At 50.1% G+C, this 14199-nt stretch overlaps 1 protein-coding gene across 1 annotated transcript in view; it reads left to right on the plus strand.

Annotated features, from left to right (window-relative positions):
* Positions 1 to 12354: 12354 nt before the first annotated feature.
* Rab7a (RAB7A, member RAS oncogene family) overlaps positions 12355 to 14199 on the plus strand; it is a 31394-nt gene continuing 29549 nt past the window's right edge. The window contains exon 1 of the mRNA XM_077106234.1: positions 12355 to 12585. The gene's annotated coding sequence lies outside the window, so the exon portion shown is untranslated. The remainder of the gene's footprint in view (positions 12586 to 14199) is intronic.

Genomic DNA, 14199 nt, shown 5'->3' on the forward strand with positions numbered 1-14199 from the left:
CAGAGGATCCCAAGTTCAAGGTCAAGGGCTGGGGACTGAGCTCTGTGATACAGCACTTATCTAGCTGTGTCAGCCCCTCTGTTCAGTCCCCAGTTCTGCAACAACATCAGGGACAAAAGTCCAAGTTCAAGGACAGCACAGACCCTCTCTCAAAATAAACAGGATGCAGGATGTGGTGGAGCATACCTGTCATTCCCAGTGGCTGGGGAGGCTGAGGCAGGAGGATGGTGAATTGGAGACCAGCCTCAACCAAAGTGAGGCCCTGAGCAACTCAGCGAGACCTGTCTCTAAATAAAATACAAAACAGGGCTGGGGACAGGGCTCAGGGGTTAAGCGCCCTGAGTTCAATCCCCAGTAGGGAAAATAAAAAATTTAAAGACTTTTGGGCATCAAAGTAAACTCTCAAGAGACTAAAAAGGCAACTGTTTGATTAAAATTCATAGGAGGTTGTTAATTTGGATCGAGCTCTTACAGAGAGCCCCGTGGACCAGCCCTAAATGGAGTTACTCATGCTAAGTGTCTGTCACTAAACGAAAACCCAAACTGTTCACTTATGAACCACAACAGTCCAAGAAGTCCAGAAAGAGTGACCGCCGAACCCCCAAACAGTCCAGTTTTCTGAAAAACTAACTTGACACCCACCTGATAGGATGCGACCAACCTCAGCTGACAAAATAAGGAAATTCTCTCTGTTTTGACCCTCCAAGGACAGTAACCAGAAGTAACCAAAGTCAACCAATCTCCTTTTTTTGTGGCACTTGGGATTCAACCCCGGGGGTGCTCTGTCTGTAAGCTACATCTCCAGCCCTGTTGTTTACTTTTGTTTTTCATTTTGAGAAAGGGTCTCACTATGTGGCGGAGGCTGGCCTCCACCTTGCAATCCTCCTGTCTCAGCCTCCCAGTGGCTGGGATTACGAGTGTGCGCCATTGCACCCAATTCCCCTTTAATCCAGCACACAAAATGGGAGGAAATGTTGCAAATCACATGTCTAATCAGGAGATTCATATCTGGAACATGTAAGGAGCTCCTAAGACTCAACAACAAGAAAATCTAATTAAAATGGGCAAGAATTGCACAGCAATGTAAGTAGACTCAATGCCTGTGTGGGACGGAATGAGAAAACAGTCACTCAGCAGCCACTTTGAACCCCAGAGGTAAGCGGGTCATTTCTCTGGACACCAATCAATTTGGCACATTCTCTAGCAGGTGTCCTCTAACTCAATTCTCAATTCAGTTCTCTCTCTCTCTCTCTCTCTCTCTCTCTCTCTCTCTCTGTCTCTCTATCTCTGTATCTCTGGTACTGGGGATTGACCCTACTTTACCACTCAGCTACCTCTCTATCCTCTTTTAAGTTTTATTTGGAGACAGGGTCTCACTAAGTTGCCAAGGCTGGCCTCCAACTTGCAATCCTCCTGCCTCAGCCTCCCGAGCCGCTGGGATGACAGGCGTAGGCCACCGTCCCCCGACTGTGAAGAGGAGGTTAGAGGCATAGCTCAGTGGTAGAGCACTCCTAGATTCAGTCCCCAAATGACAAATTCCCAGTGACTAGGAAAGCAGAGACAGAAGGACCCCAAGTTCAAGGACGGCCTGGGACCCTTAGGGAGACCCTTTCTCAAAATATAAAAGAATAAAAGGGGCTGGGGCTCATTGGCCAGGCACCCCTGGGTTCCATCCCTGGTCCCAAGACATCCATCCAACCAGAAAACAGGAGTTGCTTAGTGGGCGTCAGGGTGGTGGGCGGTGGCCACCCCAGAAGACCCCCTCTTGCCTGCTACTTGGCCTCAGACCACCCCCAAGCCATGGGCCAGGACAGTGTGCGCATCTCTGTCCCAACAGGACAGCGGTGGTCACTAGATGCTCAGGAAGGGACATTTGGACGTTGAGGGCTAAGTTCCCTTTGCTGATTTACCCACCTCTGGCCCTTGGGTGCGGGCCCACAAGAGCCGCTGACTTTTTTACATATGTGTGTATTTTTTTTAAGTTGTTGATGGACCTTTATTTTATTTTATAAAATATATTTTTAGTCGTTAATGGACTTTTCTTTCTTCATATGCGGTGCTGAGAATTGAACCCGGGGCCTCCCACATGCTACGCAAGGCTCAACCACTGAGCCCCAGCCACTGACGCCTGAGAAGGAACCGATCTCTTGTCCTCCTGGGGTTCACTCAGACACTAGGCAAGGAAATGCCACAGAGCAGACAGGCCTCTCTCTCCTCTTGCCCTGGAACCCGACGGTGGAGGCTCCATCCAGCCCACAGCCCAGAGATGGCGTCCAGATGGCTCACGCCTGTCATCCCAGCAGCTCCGGAGGCTGAGGCAGGAGGATCGCAAGGTGGAGGCCAGCCCGGAAGACCCCGGAAGATCTGAGATCTCTCTGCACAAGACCAGCCCCATCAAAGGGGAACCAGGACCCGGTGGACAACCCTAACCACCAAGAGGAAGTGGACTGAGAGGGTTTGTCACTTCTTCAAAGATATCCTGTTTTTTTTTTTATTCTTTTTTTTTTTTTTTTTGATACCAGGGTTTGAACCCAGGGGCCCTCGACCCCTGAGCCCCGTCCCCAGCCCTTTTTCTATTTTATTTAGAGACAGGGTCTCGCTGAGTTGCTGAGGACCTTGCTAAGTGGTGAGGCTGGCCTCCACCTTGCGATCCTCCTGCCTCAGCCTCCAGAGCCACTGGGATTACTGGGGTGCACCACCGTGCCTGGCTGTGTTAGGTATCTGAAGTCATGTAGAGGTGTTTTAAGGAACATGAGGAGAATGTGTGTAGGTTAGAGGCAAAGACTAGGCCTTTTTTATTTTAATATTTTTTATTTGTTCCTTATAGCTCTCCGTGACAGCAGCAAGCATCCTGCCATGTCTCACCTACACCGGGTGTGACGTCCCACTCCTGTGGCTGGACCTGCTGTGGGGTGTCCCTGGTCGTGGGTTCCTATGTGAACGTGGGAAAGTGACGTCCATTCACTCCCCTGTCTCTCCCAGTCCTACCCCTCCCTTCCCTCCACTCCCCTGCGTCTCATCCAGTGAACTGCTGTCCTCCCTCCTCTGCACATTGTGGGTCAGCATCTGCATGTCAGAGAGAACATTTGGCCTTTGGTGTTTGGGGATTGTATGCCATTTTTTTTAAGGGAATTGAACATCTGTAGATTTGGGTATCCTCAGGGGTCAGCCGGCACCAGACACTTGGAGACAACTAATCGCATTGAGGAAGGCGGACAGGTTTCCAGATGTGGAAAGAATCTAAGTTGCTTCTTTGCCATTTTGGTTGAGTTAGAATAAGCATGTTGCTGTCTTTCGAAACAGGAAGTCCTAGGCTATTCCTATTTCAGCCCCTGATCCTATCCACCTTGGGAGCTCAAGAAAAGACTTCCTAGAGCCAGGCCCGGTGGTGCATGCCTACCATCCCAGCGGCTCGGGAGGCTGAGGCAGGAGGATCGCAAGGTGGAGGCCAGCCTCAGCCACTTAGCGAGGCCCTGAGCCACTCAGCGAGACCCTGTCTCTAAATAAAATAGAAAAAGGGCTGGGGACGAGGCTCAGTGGGTAAGCGACCCTGTGGTTCCATCCCTGGTACTCCTGCAAAAAATGTCCCCAGAACAAAATAGAATGGGCCACTAGGGGAGCTGCATCCTCTCCCATAGTCAGGAACTTCGGAAGCCAGAGGCTGAAAGTGACTGATACCAAGATTCGGACATCTTTTTTTTTGTTGTTGTTTTTTGGCAAGACTGGTACAGGAGATTGAACCCGGGGTTCAATATATATATGGAGCATATATATGTATTCAAACATATATATATATATATATAGATTTATATTTATATATACATGCAGTAGGAGCCAACTCAGTTATCCTGCAAACCTGAACTATTAATAGATTTTTAAAAACCTGATGCACAAGTATTTTGAACACCTTCATGAAATTATGAAATGATACGGGAAGGACTATTATCTTACAAGTTTAATCTTGTTTGAAAAGAGCATGAAAATCATCCACGCGGAGCCTCTTTTGTGAATGTGAGTCAGAGGCCGATGTTCTTTTAGGATCCCTGTAAGAGGTGCTAACCTCAGCCCGAGAGCAGGCACTTACTATATAAAGGGATTAATGATCTGGGAAGTCATGCATATTTTATATTCCGTCTCAACTGTCCTCTGGGCATGTGGCCTGCTCCCAGCTCTAAAGGAGCCCCAGCAAGACCTAGAAAGTTCATTATCCAGCGGGGCACAGTGGCGCATGCCTATCATCCCAGTGGCTGTGGAGGCTGAGGCAGGAGGATCGCAAGGTGGAGGCCAGCCTCCACCATTTAGCAAGTCTCTAAGCCACTCAGCGAGACCCTGTCTCTAAATAAAATACAAAAAGGCTGGGGACGGGGCTCAGGGGTGAAGTGCCCCTGGGTTCAATTCCTGGTAGCAAAAAGAAAGAAAGGTCCTTACACATCTAGGTTCATCCGGGTGAGACACTGGAAATAATTTAACAGTAATTCCACATGGTGGAGGTCAAAGTCATGATTCATTCATTCAAAGGAAAAGAGCAGTCATTAAAATAATATAATTACGTGTCGATGTACAATAAGCTTTGAAGTGATACTAAATTAGAAAAACTGTCATGTGGCATGCAGGTTAGGAATGCAGCCAGGTCAAGAGACACGTACGTAAAAAGAATGAAAAGTTCTGGTCACCTGCTAGGTGCCGGGCCTTCTGTTGAGTCATATAAATGCATCATTAAATAAAATATCATTTAAAAATATATTTTTTAAATTTTGTTATGGAGGATTGAACCCAGGGGCACATAACCACAGAGCCACATCCCCAGCCCTTTTAATTTTTTTTTTTCTTTTGAGACAGAGTCTCCCCGATTTGCTTAAGGCCTTGCTAAGTGGCTGAGGCTGGCCTCCAATTTGCGATCCTCCTGCCTCAGCCTCCCGAGCTGCTGGGATGACAGGCGTGCCCCACCGTCCCTGGCTCTTAATACGTAATCTAGATGTGTTCTCTGTCCCTCGGATTTCTCCGGGAAGCCCCCCCAGTAGCTGTGGAAGTTGGGTCTGTTGGTAGCAGGTGGGAGGAATATTCCAGTATCTAGGGTGTAAACATGTCCACGAGGCTGATTTCAAGCTGCTAATTAAATCTCATTGAACTCAGAGTTGGGAGGAGATGGACAAGTAGCTCTCAGATTTCATGTGAGCTGGTCAGAACACATTTCTAGAACCTTCCACCACCTACTGTCTTGACATTCCAGAGGCGCTTGTTAAATAAACAATGATTGGTTCATAGGACGGGATGCTAATCAGTCATGGGAAGATCATACAGTAACTTAATTTTTTTTCTCCTCCTCCCCACTTTAGGATCTCCCTGAGTCGCCCAGGCTGGCCTAGGACTTGTGACCCTCCTGTGTCAGTCTCAGAGCTGAAATTGCAGGCGTTGCCCACCAGGCTTGGCTTAGGGTTCTACATAAGAACAACTATTTGAAAGAGTTCAGAGCTTCCTTTCAAGTTTAAAAAGCCATGTGGTAAGGAAGGTCATTGAAAAGGGCAGAATAAAGATTCCAGAAATTACCTTCTCTGTAACATCAACAAACACTTGGCAAAAATGATCAGCATCCACATTTGGAGAGCTGTGGAAATCAGTCCAAGGCTTGGAACCTGGAAGACAAGAACGAGATTTGTGATATCTTAACATACCTTACGCCCCTGCCCCTGTTCTTGAGGTCTGTAACAGCCTTTAAAAATGATAGCTAGAGCTGGGCACAGTGGCACGCACCTGTAACCCTGCAGCAGCTTGGGAGGCTGAGGCAGGAGGATCGAAAGTGGAGGCCAGCCTCAGCCACTTAGCCGGGCCCTAAGCAACTCAGCGAGACCCCGTCTATACGGAGCTGGAGAGATTTCAGACTTGTTCCCAAGTCACAGAACAGTCATTTTCTGACCTGTGTAGAGGCCCACAGGAAGACCTTGGTTGCGAGGCTGCCTCTCCGCCTCCGTGGCCCATCCTGGCCCTCATCCTATGTGAACACGCCTCTCCAAATTTGTTTTCGTTTGGGGAGTTTTTTTTTTTTTTTGATACCAGGGACTGAGCCCCATCCCCAGTGTTTTATTTATTTATTTTTTATTTAGAGACAGGGTCTCACTGAGTTGCTTAGGGTCTTGCTAAGTCACTGAGGCTGGCCTCTAACTTGCGATCCTCCTGCCTCAGCCTCCTGAGCTGCTGGGATGACAGGTGTGTGCCACTGTGCTCAGCCCTAGAGAACATTACAAAAAAAAAAAATTCAAACAAGTGTTTTTAAATTTTTGACCCCTTAATGACCCATTCATCAAACAATAGACAATAAATAAATAAAAAGGAAAAGGTTCTAGAATGATCCCTGAGGGACATTGGAAGCCCTGACAGAGTCTCAGGAACCCAGGAGGCCGAGGGCATCGTGGGTCACGGGGCCTGCGCATGCTCAGAAAAAGATCCAGAGGTCCTCAGTTGACCTCTGCTGAGTTTAAAGCAGAGCATAAGTAGGAAGTCGGGCGAAGGTGGCGCTGCGGACTGTCCTCCTGCCAACTGAGACGTGTCCCAACACACACTCGGCCCCGTGGTCGGGAGTGAGGGGGTGATGAGCTCCAGGTGTTTAAAACTGCACCCCAACACACAGCGCCTTGGCAACGGGGTACTTTGAACTGAAGGACGATTTCAAAGATCCTCAGAGGCCAAATCTCTTCTGGGCCTTTTGTGCTCCCTCCCGCCGCCTCTCCTGCTCCAACGCAGGTCATAAAGATTCGAATTCCTCTTCTGGATGTGGATCATAGAAACTAGAAGCTGTCTTCCTCAAAGTCAGCCATAAAATCTGAATTTATTGCTGCACCATTGTTTGGCTTTCTGGGTAAGAGCCGGCCCTGGAGAGAGTCTCTGACCTACCTTATCTGACAGCAGGTCAGAAGACCCTCCTTCCAGAAGGGTCCTGCCCCATAGCCCGGAGGCTGAGGGAGGAGGATCATAAGGTGGATCCAGGGAGGCCAGGAAAATCCAATAGCACTTACTGAGATCCCGCTCTCTGTCTGTCTGTGACCCTTGGATCATATTCTTTGTGTCCAATAATATCTGCACATGGCTGTCCATCCTTTATGGGATTTAAGCATAAAAATAGACAGTTTCAGGCTGGGGCTGGGGCTCAGTGGTAGAGCATTTGCCTAGCATGTGTGAGGCCCTGGGTTCCAATCTCAGCACCACATAGAAATAAATAAAATAAAGGTCCATTGACAACTAAAAAACATGTATTAAAAAATAGTTTCACTGGGCAGAGGGGTGCATGCATGGAATCCCAGTGAGTAGAGAGGCTGAGGCAGGAGGATCGCAAGGTGGAGGCCAGCCTCAGCCACTTAGTGAGGCCCTAAGCAACTCAGTGAGACCCTGTCTCTAAATAAAATAGAAAAAAGGGCTGGGGACGGGGCTCAGGGGTCGAGTGACCCTGGGTTCAGTCCCTGGTACAAAAAAAAAAAAAAATTTAAAAAGCATACATAAGGAAAACCCATAAATAATATATGCCACCGATTACTGATTATCTGTAAATTGTGTGATTATTGGTTATCATATATAAATTCCTGATTTTTCCAAAATGTTCAATAATGAACATATTTTTCCCCAAATTCTTTTTTGATGGTAGAGTGCATCCTGCCATATCCCACCTGCATTCCTGTGGCTGGACCTGCTGTGGGGTGTCCCTGGTCGTGGGATCCTAAGAGAACATGGGAAAGTGACGTCCATTCACTCCCCTGTCTCTCCCAGTCCCCTCCCCTCCCTTCCCTTCACTCCCCTGCGTCTCATCCAATGAACTGCTGTTCCCACCCTCCACCCCTTATTGTCAGCGTCCCCATATCAAAGAGGACATACAGCCTTTGAGTTTTGGGGGACTGGCTTATTCCACTCAGCATGATCGTCTCCAGCTCCGTGCATTTACCAGCAAATGCCATCATTTCATCCTTTTTGATGGCTGGGTAATATTCCACTGTGTATATGAACCACAGTTTCTTTATCCGTCCACCTGCTGAGGGGCACCTAGGCTGGTTCCATAGCTTAGCTATTGTGAATTGAGCTTCTATAAACACTGATGTGGCTGTGTCCCTGTCGTGTGCTGATTTTAAGTCCTTTGGGTATAAACCGAGGAGTGGGACACCTGGATCCCAGGGTGGTTCCATTCCCAGTTTTCTGAGGCATCTCCACCCTGCTCTCCAGAGTGGCTGCACCAACCTGCAGTTCCCCAGCCATGGACCTATTAATAGTGAATGTTTTTGACATGATGAGGGAGAATGTGGAAAGTGATATTAATATTTTAGACGTTTAGATACTATTGAGTAACATAACAACTGCATTTAATATGACAATAGGTGAAAAACCAGTATAAAAATTGTATGTAGGCCATTATTGTCATTTCATAAAAATTCCACCTGCAGGACTGGGGCTGTGGCTCAGTGGTAGAGAGTTTGTCTAGCATGTGTGAGGCCCTGGGTTCAATCCTCAGCACCACTTAAAAATAAATAAATAAAATAAAAGTATTGTATCCATCTCCAACTAAGAAATAAATATTTTTAAGAAACTGTATCATACACAGACAAAAGTATTTCCATCCTCATGGGGTGGTACAACCTGATACAGTTCCAACTAAATATATATAAGAATATATTCATGTAATTCTGGCCAATATTCTATCAGGATTTTTCCCCCCTTGGGTACCAGGGATTGAACCCAGGGGCACTCAACCCCTGAGCCCCGTCCCCAGCCCTTTTAAGATTTTATTTAGAGACAGGGTCTCGCTGAGTTGCTCAGGGCCTCGCTTTTGTTGAGGCTGGCCTCCAACTTGCGATCCTCCTGCCTCAGCCTCCTGAGCCAGGCGTGTGCCAATGTGCCCAGCTAGCAGGATTTTGTGTGTGTGTGTGTGTGTGTGTGTGTGTGGAAACTGACAACTTTATGTTTCAGTTTCTAGTGGAGGCCACCCATAGCTAAGGGGACCTGGGAAGGAAGGAGAAAATTAGGGGATCGCCTCCGCAGATATCAGGACAGTTCGGCCAGGACTCTGAGTACAGTGTGGGATTGGCAGAGGGACAGGTAAACAGATGAATGGACCAGGACCGAATCTAGAAATAGAAAGAAACAGTCATGTGATTTACGACCAAGGTGACACCAGAAGGCGGTTGAAATGGTGGCCCTTTTAATAGTTGACACAGGACCACGGCTGCTTTTTGGCCTTGCTCGCTGGCCCTGACATCCTCTGTAGGGCCTGCAGGTGACACAGGGCACAGGGGAAATAGTCCCAAAATCGGGGGGTGGTCCTTCAATCTCAGAGTCACAGGCAGGGGCTTTGGCTAGGTAAATCACAGCAAACCCACTCATGGTCCATCAAGAAAGAGCCAGGGGAAGGCTTCCACCTACACTGCAGAAATCATTGCTAGATGGAAGCAACTCTGGTCCCCTTGATGTTCACTAATGTCAAAAACAAAATTGAGCATGGTGACACACACGTGTAATCCCAGCAGCTCAGGAGGCTGAGACAGGAGGATCATAAGTTGGAGGCCAGCCTCAGCAATTGAGTAAGGCCCTAAGCAACTCAGTAAGTCCCTAATAGGGACAGGCTTCCAGAGCAAATTCAGGGTGCCCAGTTAAATTTGAATTTCAGATAAATGCAAAGAATATTTTAGCACAGCATTTTTATTTGGTAATTCGGACACCGCTGGTCCCACAAGGCCACGCAGGACAGTCTTCTGGGGAGAAGAGAAACAGAGACTACTTCTCAGCCCCCGTCTGCAAATCCTGAGACTCATTGGTGAGAGTTTTTCCACAGGAGTTGCATTAGCTTCCAGGATAACAAATGACCCGAGATAACCAACTTATAAAGAAAAAAGGTTTATTTTGGTTCCTAGGTTTTTGGAAGCTCCAGTCCATGATAAGTTGAGCAGGTGGCTTCTGGCCTCATGGTGGGAGTTCATCATGGTGGAGCAGGAAACGGCTCATGACCAGGGAGAAAATGAGAGGGAAAGACTGGGGACAGCACCAAAGACCTAAAGACCTCCCGCTAAGCCCCGCCCCTTAAAGGCTCCACAGCCTCCCAATAGGGCCACTCTGAAGACCAAACCTTTAACCCATGGGCTTTGGGCGAACATGAAAATTCAAACTCTAGCAGAAATGTCCCATCCTCCACATTTTTAGCGTGTATCACCAGGGTCTTCTGTGAGTCCAGTCGGCTAGGTCCTGGGCACTGATCCTACCACAGCTTCTGCTAAGGCCAGTTCCTGGGTGCGGCCATGATTTTCCATTAAGCATGGGGTAAAGCCCTGAACATTGGGGCGGGGACCAAGAGGGAAAGGGTAGAGAGCAGGTGGCCTCCACCATAGCTCCATAGAGGTGTCCAGAATCTCATCACTAAGACAAGTCCGTCTCCAGCTGTTTTATTTTATTTTTACTTTGGCTTCTGCTGCCAACTCAATGTTGATGTCCCTCCACTCCTTCCAAAAGATATATGAGGAGCCAGATGTTGGGCACACGCCTGTCATCCCAGCATCTCGGGAGGCCAGGGCCGCATGCATGCCAGGCAAGTGCCCATCTACTTTTATTTTATTTTTTAATCTTTTTGTTATCTGGGATGGAACCCAGGAGCACTTAACCAGGGAGCCCCATCCCCAGCCCTTTTTATATTTTATTTAGAGACAGGGTCTCACTGAGTAGCTTAGGGCCTCACTAAATGGCTGAGGCTGGCCTCCACCTTGCAATCCTCCTGCCTCAGCCTCCTGAGCTGCTAGGATTACAGGACAGCGCCACTGTCCCCAGCCAAAATTCTCTAAATTGCCTTTTTTTTTTGTTTGTTTCTTCCACCTTCTGGTGGATGTCAGCATCCTCTAGCTTGTTCTCACACTAATCTTAAATTCCACCTCACATGGATTTCTCTATGGGACTCCACTGTGCCTCTTATGAGAATACTTGTTATTGGTTGTAGATTTCACTTAAATCATCCACGATGATGTCATCTTGAGATCTTTACATCTTCAAAGACCCTGTTTGCCAATCAGATCATTTATATAGGTTCTGGGACCATATATATATATATATATATATATATATATATATATATTTGTTGTACATGGACACGATATCTTTCTTTTATTTATTTATTTTTATGTGGTGCTGAGGATCGAACCCAGGGCCTCACACTTGCTAGGCAACCGCTCTACCGCTGAGCCAGAATCCCAGACCTGGAATATATTATCTTGGAGGTCATTATAGGAGTTCAGAATGATTTACAGATTTCGGGACAGAACAACCAAAAGAATGGAGTTTCAGTGTTCAAAAAACAGGAAAAGATTATGAGAAGAGCCTGTTGCTGAAGGTGCCTGGCGTGGTGACGCACGCCTGTCATCCCAGCGGCTCCGGAGGCTGAGGCAGGAGGATCGCAAGGTGGAGGCCAGCCTCATCAACTTAGCGTGGCTCTGAGCAGCTCAGTGAGACCCTGTCTCTAAATAAAATAGAAAAAAGGGCTGGGGCCCCGGCTCAGGGGTGAGTGCCCCTGAGTTCAACCCCAGTACCTAAAAAAGTATAAAATAAAAAATTAAAAATAAATAATCCAGATGTGGCTGGTGCTGGGAAGGTGCTTCATACTTTTATGAGCTTGACCAAGATTTTCCTGGGCTATGTCTAACCCATCTCTGGGCCTCTATTGCCAGCTACACACGGTGCAGACATTTTTCACTCGGCTACAAAGAGCACACCCAGGCACCCGACAGGCAGGGGGTTCCCATTCCCGCCTTCCCTTTAATGTGGGAGCTGGGTCCTTCTTGTGAGTTCCTTATTTGTGAAATGGTGATGATCATGTTCTGTAGGGGGTTAAAGTCAGGCTAAAAGGCGCCGATCCAAGCTTATAGTATAGGTGCACCATAAAGATGACGGCTCTTCTTGTCGCTTCTGCAAATCTCTCAAATCATTTGTGCGCTCTAGAGATTTCTCCTTGGTAAAGTCCTTTCCTGCAGCAAGCTTTTGAATTCCTCCGTACAGCAAGCTTTGATGATGCCTGCAAACCTCAGGACACTCGATTGGCTGATGGGTTCCTTTCCGATAGGGACACTACTGCTAAGGGCCGGTTGACCCTCGCAATTGTCGCTCTGGCATTCTTTATTGTGGAGGAACGTGGGGATGGAGGGCTGAGGAATCGGTCTGCGGGTCCAACATGGCGCCGCCCGGCTCCTGGTACGGCTCTCCAAGATGGCGGCGCCCGAGAAGGGGGCAGACATGTTTGTACCACGTGACCCCGGCCCAGCCCCTACGCGGCCGGAACGTGACGCCAGGTGGAGGCGGGGCTCTTCCCACGCACCCCCGGCGTCAAGCGTCTCGTGACAGGTACTTCCTCTCGGGGCGGCGGCGGTGGCGGAAGTGGGAGCGGGGCCGGAGTCTTGGCCATAAAGCCAGAGGCGGCGGCAGCGGCGGCGTTGGCGGCTGAGCGACAGCGCAGAGGAGTCCCCAGGAGCCGGGCTTTGGACTTCTCCTCCCCTCTGTCCTCCGTCGCGTCTCCTCCTCGGCGGGAGCCCTCCTCGGCGACGCGCCCCGGCCCCCGGAGCCCCCAGCGCAGCGGCCGCGGTAAGCAGCGGCCCGGCCTGGCCCGAGGCCCGGCCCCCTCCCCCGCCGCGGCCTCCGGGTCGCCCGCGCCTCACGGCCTCCGCCCCGGACGGGCCCCGCGGGGGATCCTCGGCGTCGCTTTCGCCCCGGCGTCAGGCCCGGGCCGCACCCGGCCGCGGAGGGGTCAGAGGTCGCCGGGCGTGACCTCGGCCCCGGGGGTGCGGGTCGCCGGCTGCAGGTCGACGGGTGGCATCGCGCTGGGGGGCCCCGCCGAGGGCCTTCCCGACGGGCGGCGGCGCTGCGCCGCGGCGGGACCCGCGCGAGGGCCTGGGAGAGGCGGCGGCGACCCCGCCCGCCGCCGGCCCGGGCCGCCCTGGGGACGGGCGCCGTGTCCCCCTCCGCCGTCTAGGGGCCCCGTCGGTGGTGGAGGCTCCCCGGGGGGCCCGACCGAGTCCGAGCCGTGAGTCGGGTCACGTGGCGCGGGGCTGGCCGCGGACACTGGTGTCCATGTGAGACGGCTCGGGCTCCGGGAGACAGGGAGCTTTTTGTCACCAGCAGCACGTCGCGGTAGATCCTGCAGGAAGTTTTGCAAAGTTCCTGGGGGACGGGCGGAGGGAGTTGGTGCCCGGCCGTGGAGCTGCGATGCCTTCCGACGTTTTGGGGACCTCAGGCGGGCCACCTAGCGATCCTTGCAGTGGCAGCGCTGAGACCGATCGTCGCAGCAGAGATTTGGGCGTTCGCGGTGCGCTTGGCAGCCAAGTCTGTTGGTGATGTGCGGAACAGAGAGGTTAAGTCACTTGCCCAAGGTCACACAGCGCCCAAGTCCTAGAGCAGAGATTCAAGCCCAGGTAGCAGACTGGGCCCAGCCTGCGGGTTGTGTGGCTTTCAAGTGCCCCTAAGGCTTGAGGTTTAGTTTTTGCCACCTGGTACCTGGCCTCCGCCACCTTCCTTGCCCTTTCTTAGTGATGTCGTCTAAGAGCCTCTCTGCTGGCCATACGTTGAAAGCCCTGTCTCTTTTTGCAGTTGCGACTTGTGATGCACATTTGTGGGGTGTGTGATCCCCAAACTTGAAGCTCTTGAATTCTGGCAGGGTACTTCATGGGTCAGAAGTGTTCCCTACCTTAGTCTTCAGCTGGATCTGCAAATACGGAAACCTTGCTCTCACCCCTAATTCCTGGCTGTCCAACTAGTTGGTTCTTCCCATTGGAAATACTGCCTCTGTGGATTCTGAAAGAACAAACGCTTGTCTCCTCCTTGTGACTTCCACAGCTGATTAGCCGCATGACTTCTCATCTATGGTTTAATAAAGTCTCCTGGGAGTGTGTTTCTGTCTTCAAACTTGGGAGGATTTGTTCAGATTTGAGTCTAAGAACTGGAAAGTAGTTATGGTTTGTTTTTTTTTGAGGGGATGGGGGGACTGGGGATTGAACCCAAGGGTGCTTAACCACAGAGCCACATCTCCAACCCTATTTTGCATTTTATTTACAGACAGGGTCTCACTGAGTTGCTTAGAGCCTTGCTAAGTGGTTGAGGCTGGCCTCCACCTTGCGATCCTCCTGCCTCAGCCTCCTGGTCCACAGGGATGACAGGTGTGCGCCACCACACCCAGCCTGGAAAGTAGTTATAAATACTTCA

The sequence above is a fragment of the Callospermophilus lateralis genome, chromosome 20 (assembly GCF_048772815.1).
Source record: "Callospermophilus lateralis isolate mCalLat2 chromosome 20, mCalLat2.hap1, whole genome shotgun sequence".
Classification (NCBI taxonomy): Eukaryota; Metazoa; Chordata; class Mammalia; order Rodentia; family Sciuridae; genus Callospermophilus; species Callospermophilus lateralis.